Here is a 12823-nt window from a genome sequence, read left to right as displayed (position 1 = left end):
CATTAAAAAAAATATACATTATTTTAATATATGACATGTTTTGGTTTTAATGTCATATATATTTTTTGCAAAATTTAAATATTGAAAATATTAAGTTTTAAACTTCAGTAGTACTTTATTTAGGGAATATACTTGTCAATATTGTAGTTACTTTTGCTTCCTAATGTTTTAGTACAAACTCAGGTTTTGCAGCTAGATAGTCATAACTTAGAATTGCACCCTAAAACTTTCTAGGTGTGGAAAAATTCCACATTTCAGTAACTCTCTTGTGTTGTTTTTTTCAAATCTGCATAGCAGATATAATTGTATCTATCTCATAGTACTGTTTTGAAGATTAATTATATAATTTCACAAATCAGGATTGCTAATATCCTTGTTATTGTTATCAACTAAAATTAATTTTTAAATAAAATTGAAATTATTACATATAAAATTTATTTTTATATTAATCATCTAGAAACATAAGTGACTATTTTTATATCATATAAATATACTCATAAGTACTTTAATAATTATAGAATATTTTATCATATGAGTGTGCTGTACATTCATTGGTGTTATTGTTTAAGGTTTTAGCTATGTCATCTAACTCTTCTCTTTTCTTCCATCTCTTCTGTATGATCTAGAATTTTTTAAAATTTGAAACCATAGATGTTATTATCTTACTAGTGGTATTTTAAATTTAATAAACTTTTTTACTTTAACCTCAACAACAAAATGACAAATAATATTTTAAATCAAATGGAATATTTAGTCTAACTTTGAGTTACACGTCTACCATGTTTTGACTTCCTCATCTCACTTGGCATTTCATTGATATCACCCAGCTGATGATGGCGATGGTGATGCTGATGATAATAGATCATGTTATTTAAACATGATATTTTAAACATCGCCTTTCTTTTATCCCATGACCTAAATTTTCTAGAATTTTGTGTGTGTGTGTGTGGTTTTTCTCTTTTATTTTACATGAAGGCCAACAGAGCAGCATTCTTTAACTTCTAACCAGTTTTCTCTGGTTCCCAACATTCTAAAAATGACTTTCTGTGGTTCTCAGACATTTATGACTACCCGAATAGTTATATTATTATTAGATCTATTCTTTTTACTAAGTCTGGTATTTTATATTGTATAGAATCTACTGCCAGAATATTTTTACTTAATTTTAAATTGTATAGTTTTCCTACCTAAAATCTTTTGGAAATTTGAATTTATAATTTAATTGCATAAAAATACTAGATTATATTTTGGTAAAAATATTTTATTAATTTTTGCTACATTCAAAATTTGGTATTTCTTAGCATGTGAAGTCTTTTATTATTGTTCCCTTTCCATTAATTCTAGCATTTCTTTTTTTAAAATTCAATTATATAGTAAACAATATGACCTGGATCTGTCTCCACAGTTTTAGTTTTGTTTGTGTTTTTGCTCTTGTTAATTTGTTTTTGCTTCATTTTACTCATCTTAGTTCTAAGAGAATGTCTCAAATTCATTATATTTACATGCTTTTTTTCCCACACATGCAGAATTATGTTTCTTGCTTCCATTATCACTTGTACAGTAGTCCCCCCTTGTCCACAGGGAATGCATTCCAAGACTACTGATAGTACTGAAACTTGTATATGTTATGTTTTTTTCCTATACATAAATATTTATGACAAAGTTTAATTTATAAATTAGGCACAGTAAAATTTAACAATAACTAATAACGAATGAGAATAATTATAACAATAAACTATAGTAAATGTTATATGAATATGATATTTCTCAAAATATCTTACTATACTGTATTCACCCTTCTTTTAATGATGCGACATGATACAATGCCTGCGTGATAAGAAGAAGTTGAGGTGAATGATGTAGGTACTGTGACATAGTGTTAAGCTACTATATATAATTACTTGAACACAAGTAGTGCAATACTGTGACAGTCAATCTGATAACTGAGAAGACTACTAAGTGACTACTGGGTAGGTAGCACATACAGTGGGGATATGCTGGACAAAGGGATAATTTGCATCAAGAAGGAAAGAGCAGAATGTATGAGATTTTGTCATGCTACTCAGAATCGTACAAAGCTTAAAATTATCCATTTAATTTTTTTCAAACTACAGTTGAATGTGGGTAACTGAAGCTGTGGAAATCAAAACTGTGAATAAGGAGAGACCACTGTAGTAAACTATTGTTATTTTCATTTCCAAGCAGTTTTACCTGAAACTCAGATTTTTTTTTTTTTTAGTTTTTTCACTCTAGTTTTATTAAAGACACAATATCCCCTTGACTAGTGTTAAAAACTTGATTAGATATTATCTAAATTGTACTGAATTATCAAAATATTTATTTTTAGGAGAGAAACATTTCCTCTCATTCAGTATATTTTCATGGGTTAGAAGAGCTTTCTTTTTTAGCTAATTTTATTTTTGAAATAATCTCACAAATGTCCTTTCCTTGCTGAAGCTACTATCATAAAAGAAGACTTGCCATCCAAACATTTTCCTTGAAATGATTTCTTATTTAAGCCCTACTCTCACCTCTCTGATTTAGAGATAGGTGGTGAAGATCCATTAATTATTTTTTTCACCTACTTTATGATACTCTCTAATGAGATACTCTCATTATTATATGATGATATCCTTGATGAGAAGTCATTGTCCTTGACTTTATCACTGTTATCCCATAATATTTAGTCAGTTCAGGCTGCCATAACAAAATACCACGGACTGGGTGGCTTAAGCAATATAATTTTTTTTTTCCTCTCATAGGTCTGGAAAGTAGATGTACCAGATGAAGGAACCAGCAGATTTTGTTTCTGGTCAGAATTCTTTTTCTGCCTTGTAGAGGGCCACATTCTCCCTGTGTCTTCATATGGCCTTTCTTCTGTTCATATAGAGACAGAGGTACCTCCTCTTTTTATAAGGACATAAATCCTATTGGATTAAGGTCCTATTATTATAAACTTACTTAACTTTTATTACATCCTATAGGCCCTATTTCTAAATATAGTCATATTGGAGAATGGAGCTTTACCTCCTGAAATTAGAGGAAACAATTCATCTATATTATATCTAAAAACAAATTCTTCTCTTTAGAAGAATTTAGCACACTTATTTTACTTTCCAGAATTATTTGTAATGAAGAAATTTACCTTTTCACAACATTGTATTTTCTTAAACATATTTGTTTCACTAATAGAGAAAAATAATTTTATTAAAACTCATCAATATGTCTTCTAGTGATTTGATAATTTTTACTTTCAAATATATAGAGCTTTAAAAGCAGGTAATGCTCACTAAACATTATTTAACTACTGGAAAGCTGATAATAGATATTACTATGCTTCTTTAGGATTATATATTGTTACGTTCATATTTGCATATCCAAATTTTAAGTGTTTAACACTTTTTCACATAAGAGAAAAATTTTTCTATGCACTCAGTCATTATTGAACTCAAATCATACCATTCTAATTAGCTATTACATGATTTCCATGTATAAAACAATATATTAATATTTAATTCAAATGCATAACTGATACTGTGATCCAAAATGCTCATCTCTCATATTATTCTGTGTTAATATTTGTGCACTTACAGTGAAAATATATATGGATATATATGTTATGGACTCAAATGTTATTTATTTTATCTTTTTCCCACTATATATACAAACAAACTACTTACGTGAAATTAGAAAACCCAGCCATGAGTTACTAAATGTTAATGTCTCTGCCTGAAACAATTTTGAACCAGAGTTTTACTCTTTCTTTCTATAAAGTAATCCTTCTTTATTAGGTCAAAATAAACATGTTATATAAATATTTATCTATATATTCAGTGAAAAAATACATAATAACTATCATCTAAATGAAAAGCACTGAGCTTATTCAAGCATTTCACAGGAGTGTAGAAGACAAACATGTAGAGATAAAGGGGGACAATATTTTGTAAATTTTAAATATTAAATTATCTTCTGCAATAAATTGTGTTCTTAGTCAAGCTTCAACCCTTAAGGCCAAACATTAAGACTTACTGACTCCATGAATGAGTTGGTATGCCTAGAAACAATAATTCATTGATCAACTTTAAATAGGCTGTAGATGATATTCTTGGCATCTTTAATAAGATATCAGTCATGGTTATAAATGTTTTACCTAAGTTTTCCAGATATAATAAATTCTTCTCTTGCAAATATCTTAACTACTTATACTTTCTCCATTTCTGGATGAGTATGATCAAATCTCTCATCCACATAAGATTAGATAGATGAGAAATAATGGTGAATACGAGATTGGAATTTTAAGGTGACTCTGAGTTTTCTCACTTGGGTGACTAGGTAGGTGGTGGTATCATTCATCAAGCTAGAAAACAAAAAAAGAGAAAAACTTAATTGGTAGGGTTATGTGCTGATTATAGGAAGGTAATTTGTTATTCAGCTTTAGACTTGGTGAATGAAGTGTTGAGAATTCAGACAAAGGTGTCCATGAGGTAGTTCATTTCTCTATTTCTCCAAATGGAAGGATTATTCTTTAAGACACCTCTATTTTATACCTCACTGTTTATCTTCCTCCCTATAGTCCCCAACAAAGCTATTCTATCAGTTGTCAAATGCTACCTGTCCTTTATTAGTCTCAACTGTCCTTTAGTTTCCTAATTTTCATTTTTCTTGACATATTTCTGCATGTTGCAGTAATCTCCATCCCACTATCAAATTCCCATCTTCATCTTGAAACTTCGCATTAGTGCCAGATTAAGACTTCTCAAACTCAGGTCAACACATGTCTCTTTTCTAACCATAAATCTTCAGTGATCTCTGTATAATGCTCAGAAAACAACTGGTCTCCTTAGCCCATGGTCATTAAATAAAGTGTGTTTTTAACAATGTATATTTTCTATCATATTTTATAGGAACTAGATATTATAGATAATTTGAAGTATGAATTCTATGCGCATAATATAATGCCTGATTATTCTTTTGAAATACCTTTTATCTTTTTGTCTTTTTCCAAAAGACAGCTAGAATTTTGACAGGGAGTGTGCTGAATTTGTATATAACTTTTGGGAGTGTGGTCATCTTAACAACAATGAACATTCCAGTCCATCAACACTGAATATCTTTATATTTGTTAATTATTTAATCTCTTTTAATAATGTTTCATAGCTTTCAGTGTAAAAATTATATGTTTTTTAAAAATTTATTTCTAAGTATTTTATTTTTGATGATATTATAAATAAAATAATTCTCTTAATTTTATTTTGTTTATTCATTGTTAATGTATAGAAATGCAATTGATTTTTGTATATTGGTTCTTTATTCTGCAACTTTGCCGAACTTATTTATTAGCTCTAATAATATGTGTGTGTATGTATGTGCACATGTAATACCTTAGATTTGTTCATTTTTTAAAAGTCTGGGAGTATCTTAATATCTTCTTTAGTTTTGAAGGATAACCTTTTGAACATAAAACTCTTGGCTTTGTAGGTGTTTTAGTGTTGTTTTGTTTTTATTCAACACTTTGACTATGTCATCCCACTGCTCTCTGGGCTCCATGTTTTCAGGTTTGAAACTAGCTGTTATTCTTATTGAGGATGACTTGCATGTGATGAGACTACTTGGCTACTTTCCGGATTCTCCTTATGTCTTTGGTTTTTGACATTTGACCATGATGTGTCAGGTTATGAATCTCTTTAAGTTTATATTACTTTGAGTTTATGTTTCTGCATGTGTAGTTTAATGCTTTTCATCAAATTTGAGAAGTTTTAACCTTTACATTTCTTAAATATTCTTTCTGCCTCTTTCTCTTTCAATTTTAGACTCCTATTATGCATATGTTGGTAGATTTGATGGTACTCTACAGATTTTTAAGTTTGTGTTTATTTTTCTTCATTCTTTTTTCTTTCTATTACTCTGATTGTATAATCTCAATTAACCTATTTAGCACTTTCAGTAAATTTTTCATTTTAGTTATTTTCAATGATGTAATATCTATTTGAATTTTAAAAATAATATCCATTTCAAGATTAATATCTTTAATTGAAAGGCAGCATATTCATACCTTTTTTAGACTTTCAGACATGATTTCTTTAGATCTTTAAATATATTTATGTAACTGACTTAAAATCTTTTCCTAGTAAGACAAACAAACACCTGACTATCTGAGGAGCAGTTTCTATTGATTGCTATTTTTCCTGTGAATGGGTCATACTTTCTTGTTTATTTGTATATTTCATATGTTTAGTCAAAATTGAATGTGATAAACAGTACAATGCAGACACTGGAAGTCAGAATATCGTTTCTTGTAAGGTTTATTCTTAGTGTTATTTGCTCTTGTCTTTGGTGTGGTGATAGTATTTATTTTGTAACTTACTTAACTGTTTCATTATTCAAAGTCTGTATTTTGTACTTTTTTGTCTTGTTGGACCACTAGAGTCAGTATAGTCCATTTATTTGTCAGCCAATGGTTATACAAAGATTTTCTGTATAACCATGTACTAATAAGTCTTCCAGCCTCAACAATTCTGCAGTTTTCAATTCTATTTTAGACTTTATTTCTTTGTGCAGTACAGAAATATCAGCTAGAGGTTACAGATTAGAGTTTACTCAGGTCTCTTTTTCAATTAAATGCGGCAATCTAGATATGCACAATTATAAGCCCCTTTGGTTATCTTACTTTTCAGATTTTTCTTTTACATTTTTGCCTTTGTTTGTTTGTTTGTTTGTTTGTCTCAACTGTTATTAGTAGCCCAGAAATTTGTGATGTTAAAAATTGTTGATTATTTTTAGCAAATGCGCTTAGGATATGGTTTTTCTTACTGAGTGAGCATTGAGTAAGACCACATAAAGACAAACCTGGTGAATGGGGCTCTTCCTGGGAGTTTCCAGATAGGTAAAATTGTCACAATTTTCTGGGGACTAGGTTTTTTTTGGAAATTTCCTAATTTATTCTACCTCCTCCAGTAGCTGGTTACATTGCTTATTTTCATTGTTACCATAGTTGCAAAGCTGCTGGTTTTCAATGTTATTACAGAAGAGGAAGTGGGAATAGAGTAAATTAAAATACCACGATGTTTGCACATTTTCTCAGTCCTTAGATTCTGGGCATTGGAAAGGTAATTTTGCTAATATTTTTAATGTTCTAATTGATTGTATTTATTTTGCTCCTTATTGCCACAGCTGAAGATGAAGGGGCACATAAAAATAAAATTAAATATTAAAGATCATAATAAACAAGATAAAATCACCTGGCATAGTACAACTTATATTTTAAAATAAATAGTATTATAGAGCAAATTTTTTAGCAATACATTAGTAAAATAGTTATATTTTACTATAACTATTTCTAGTAGAGGCCTCAGTTATATGAATTAAGCCTTTTGAAATTTCCCAGGCCCAATTAGACACTATATGCAAAAGAGATGTTTTAGCTATCTCTTCTTAGAACTGCACAAATTCCTGCCTCGAAGTATCCTAAGAAATAAAATTATTGTTTGTTAAGACAACAAATTTTTACTGTTTTATTAGATAACTGATACAATTGTCGAACAGGAAAATACTACATTTATCTCTAATATATTTATCAATTAGTTTTAGTGAAGTATAGGCATGAAGATAGAACTATAAACCAAGGATGGGGAAGATTTCAAATCTAGGTAAGAGTGGAACTTTCTCCTCCAGGACAGTAATGGATGACCAATAATCAATAGACCTTTCTTAAGAAGTAATTTGAAGGTATAATATAGGGAGGATCATGATGACAGAGAAGTAAATAGAAAAAAAAGAAGACGTGAACTTTAGGGCATACTTTCTAGGAGACATAGAGACTATTCCTTGGATAATTAACCCAGATTTCATCAGTCCTAGAAAGCAACCAGCTCAGTTTGAACAGAATAACAATGGACTATGATGAGGGGGGCTCTATTACTAAAGTCAATTGAATTTAAGAGATAGTATGATTAAGAGTATGGGCAAAAAATTCAAGGATATAATAATTCAAGGATATAATATATCAATTTTAATATCTAGGAAAAATAAAAAGCTATATATAAATATGTCATAGTCCAATTATAATGCAAATTAAAATATTTTGTGATTTTAAGCAACTGATGGATTACATATCTAGCAAAGCCATTATATCTTGATGTTAGAATCAATATTAACACTGGGATATGACACAAATTTCAAAAATTTGTGAAAACTCCTCATTAGCTTAATAAAGTTTGTATCTTTTATCAGTGAGAAATATATGAAAAAATTTGCAATGTTTCCTAAAAAAGCATAATATTTTTAAATATAAAATATTAAAATTAAGATATTTGACAATGCAAACTTTATATAATGTACACATTCATATAAATTTAACCTAATTAAAATCATTCTACTTCTTAAATTTGGCCTTGTAGTTGTTCTGTGCCTAAGCCTTCATTTTACATATAAAGAAACTGAGATCCAAAGAAGTTAAATTATCTTTTCAAGGTCATGATGCTGATCAATAGTGCATCTAGAACTAGACCTTGCATTTTACACCTGGTGGTTGTCTTTTTCCTTCTATTTTTTTCTCCCCACACTTCTTCTCTTTAATATAGACTATCTATGGCCATGCCACTCTGAACAAGCCCAATCCTGTCTGATCTCGGTAGCTAAGCAGGGTCGGGCCTGGTTAGTACTCAGACGAGAGACTACCTAGGAGGACCAGGTGCTGTAGGCATAAAAAATAAATTACAAAAATAAGGGATTGTAAACTGACAAGGTCCTTGCAATCTGTGAGGTCAACCAAGAGTTGCCTCACCTAAATAAATAAATAAATAAATAAATACATAAATAAATAAGAAAAGAGAAGAAAAGAAATACAGACCTTAAAATAAATAAAAAAAATGTTTTAGTTTGAATTCCATTAATAATCCATTTATCATATCTATCTATCCACTCTGTATAAATTTATATTATGTTGGTAGTAATTAGAAAATGTCATATTCTGATAGGTATGCAGAACTTTTGGTGGAATAAAAATGCATTTATTTTTTAACTCTGTATCTTGACACTCATACGTTTTATTTTCATTATAACTCCGAATTAAATACTGTTCTTTTCCAAGTCTTTTTACATATTTTATACCACCACTATACTTACTGCTAATTATTTATCATTTTCACAGTTATGACCATTTAATGAGGGCATTTTAAAAAAAAGGTTAATGTTTTTCCTATGACTTATCTGATATGGACTTATAAATACCTGGTTGCATTAGGTTCATTAATCTTATTTCCCTTACTATCTACCTTGAAAATAGATGCTATAAGCTATGTTTTAATAAAGTACTATGCCAATATAAATGATAGCATACTTTTTGTAATTATTACTAAAATAAAGAAATCTTTCCTTGATAATTTGTTGTTGACCAATTTTAGTTGACTCTCTTCTATAATATCTGATACATAGTAAGTGCTCGATGTTCATACAATGATTAATTTATAGATTGAGAACATGTAAAATTATTTCTGATACTTCTTTCTTACCACTTCCATAGGTTGAAAGACAGTAAGGCTTAGATAGAGAGTCTACAACTGTATGGTGTTCTTTCTTAAATATATATACATATATGAATTAAATGTGTGCAGTATTTGTGGTGTCTATATATGGTTTAAAGCAAGATCCTTTGATTCCAATTAAAATTTGTAATGCTAAGCATAAAAAAAATGTAGATTAGTTTTATTTGGGAATTTGATTTTTGGTCAGGAAAAGTTTGAACATGGACTTAAGTGGTACATAGCATATGGTATTTGGAACTCTCAGTGGAAAACTGAAAATGACCAACATTGTGAATATTGAGAGTTTCTGTTAATTTCAAAATGATTGGGAGTTGTTATTCAGAATTCTTTCAACTTGTGTTAAAATGGAATTAATTTTTCAAGATCAGCAGTATTGAGCAAAAAACACACTTTGCTTTATAAATTCACTAACATAAACCTTTACTTTTTATAGTAGCAGTCTTAGCATATATAAAAATATTTCATCCTTATTTTACAATATATATTTAACATTAAATAAGTTATTATATAGTCTTGTATATTTTATTTAACATCTTAATATTAAATTAAAAATTCATTGCCCAACATAATAGTATTCAAGTTTTAGCAAACATAGTAATCTTCTGAAGATCGTAATAAAATTCAGATTCCCAACCCATGCTCCACACATCCAAAGTTAATAGGCTTGTGTGAGCTCATAATTCTTTCCTTTTGAAAAAAAAAAAAAAAAACCTTCTAAAAATAATTCAAGTAATCTATAGGCATGCTTTGAGAGACAATGACACAAGCTAATTTTCTTCCTTTTAAAGAACATTTTTCTGAAATTTGAATTAAATATTGTAATTAAACAAAATGGCTAATATGACATCGTAGCATATAGCTTTAAGTTTAAAAAGTAATAATATAACATAATATTCAAAGAGTTCCAAAATCAAAGCTTAACTGGTGAAATATATTACATGGTCATACTAAAATTTAGTCCCCAAAGTCTCCTCGTGAAACAAATAGATAGTAGATCTGAGCTGTTCAGATAAAATAATTTCAACTAACTATCATTTTATTCTAGCAAAATGATGCCAAAATGTGCAACAAATATTGAAACATATTTTTAAGGAAAATTTAAGTTATTAAAATATTTTAAAATCATATAAGATGGGAATATAAAAATGGTGATTATATGCTAAGCAGATTATAGTAAGTTCCTCAGTTTAGTAAACATCTCACTTTTTACTTACTTGAAAACACTTCTTAGATAATAAATGAGTGCATAGCTGCTAAAAGGTCAACTGAAATATATTTGTGTCCTGTGAGAGTAACATGTGTTTTCTATACATTTTGAAGGTCAGAGATGATAGCAGCAATGACTTTTCATTCAGGGTAAAATTTTCCTAAAATTGAATTATGAATTAAGTAAATTATATTAAAATATAGTGTAATTCTAACTGCAGAAATCATCCTCAACCGACATGATAATTCAAGGATAGTCCAAATAAATTTTGAACGTTTTGGGATCCTTTAGTAACTCTTCCAATGACACAAGATCTGTCTACCAGATATCTATTCTTACATTCTATCAGTCAAAGCACTGTTATAGGAGGCATCTCTAAGGTCAAAATATGGTAATAGATGGAGATTTTGACTTTGGATGGTAAACACAGAATGAAATACACAGATGATGTATTATAGAATTGTATGCTTGGAATTTATATAATTTTATTAACCAACGTCATCCCAATAAAAAAAAAAATAGAAGAAAAAATTCCCAGTACTAAGTTTCTATGATTCAGGAATTAATGAATGAAAATTTTAACCAAAAAAAATAAAAATCATCAGAATGCTCTCTCTTACATTTTCATGTAGATACAATACACTGTCCCTCCCATCTTGCAATTGATATGATTTTCCTATTTAGCATCAGGGATACCTAGGAATCTGAGTGAAGAAACATCTCTAGTGTCCTCAGAAGTGTCTTGGGGCTTGTAGAGGAAAAGGAAAAGAACGACAACAACAAAAAAAGTGAAATGAAATCTTGCAAGTAAAATTGTCCTGATCCTCCAGAGTAATTAGTCATAGAATAATTATACTTTTTAAAAATAATTCATGCTTTCTTAACATTTTAATATAGAATAATGCCATTTTATAAATAAGGTCTATATAATATAGTAATTTTTCAACAGAGGTCAGAAAAAAGTAAGGGAGTAGCCATCTATATATTAGAGAGATGAGTACTCTAGGAAGACAGCAGAGAAAAGTTGCTTGTACGTGTTTGCTGTGAGCAAGGAAAACTGGGTGACCAGTGAGAAAGGAGCAGAGTGAATAGTCAGGAGAGGGCCAGCAGTTGAGTACTAAGTAGACACCTCAGGGTAATACAGCAGAGAGATAAATCAAGGGCTTTTGCAGTGGCCTGGATGAAGATCATACTGATTGAATTTAGGTCAAGGATAGAGATAAAGAGAAGTTGTCAGATTCAAGACAGATTTTTAAAGAGGGATCTGAAAGAGTTTGATTTAGAATTAACATGAGGTATGAGAGAGGGAGTTCAGAGATGATTTCACAGATTTTGGCCTGAGCAATTATAAGAATTCAGTTCATACTGAGTTGGGGAAGACTCAGGTAAGAGTAAAGAATGGGGTGGAGGCAGAGGAGACTTAGATTGAGACTGGATTTGGACTTATTAAGTCTGTGATTCCTATTAGCTTTCCAGGTAGAAATTTTTTAGTGTAAAGTAGTCAAATATATGAATTTAGAGCCAAAGAAATAGGTCAGGGATAGAAATATAAATCGAAAGACAAAACATAAATTCAAATTATGTTGGTTGTGGCATAAATTATAATATTAAAAAAGATCAGTGGCATAATGTAATGGAAAGGAAAGTGTGTCTTTTTTCTCAAACCTTGAGTTCAAATCCTAGTTCAACAACTGTAGAGCTTTATTATTTTAGAAAGATTATTTAATCCTCCAAACATCAATATTCTCATCATTGAAATAGGGATAACAATTTCTAATTCCTAGTATTGCTGTGATAGTCATTCTCTCATATGTGTGTGTTTATTTGACCTCATGTGTATGTGTGAGTGCACATAAGGATCCTAGCAGAGTGCCTGACACACAGACCTATGTCAGATACTCAATAATAGAGACCATTATTATTGCTGTAAATATTTAATGACTTGTCGAATTTAAAATACGATAAAATTTTTTTCATAATTGACTCGAAATATATTCAGTACTTATGTTGACTGCATTGAATTGCACAATCCCAACAAAAATATTTAAGTATCTCCCTATTGGTCAGATATAAA

The 12823-nt window shown here is 29.5% G+C and overlaps 1 pseudogene; it reads left to right on the top strand.

Moving 5' to 3' along the window:
• Window positions 1–8582: 8582 nt before the first annotated feature.
• Window positions 8583–8701, top strand: LOC111737386 (annotated as a pseudogene).
• The last annotated feature ends 4122 nt before the right edge of the window (window positions 8702–12823 follow it).

Source organism: Pteropus vampyrus, unplaced genomic scaffold (assembly GCF_000151845.1).
Source record: "Pteropus vampyrus isolate Shadow unplaced genomic scaffold, Pvam_2.0 Scaffold26, whole genome shotgun sequence".
In the NCBI taxonomy this organism is placed as follows: Eukaryota; Metazoa; Chordata; class Mammalia; order Chiroptera; family Pteropodidae; genus Pteropus; species Pteropus vampyrus.
The sequence above is the reverse complement of the archived record's forward strand: the minus strand, read 5'-3'. Positions and strand labels throughout refer to the sequence as shown.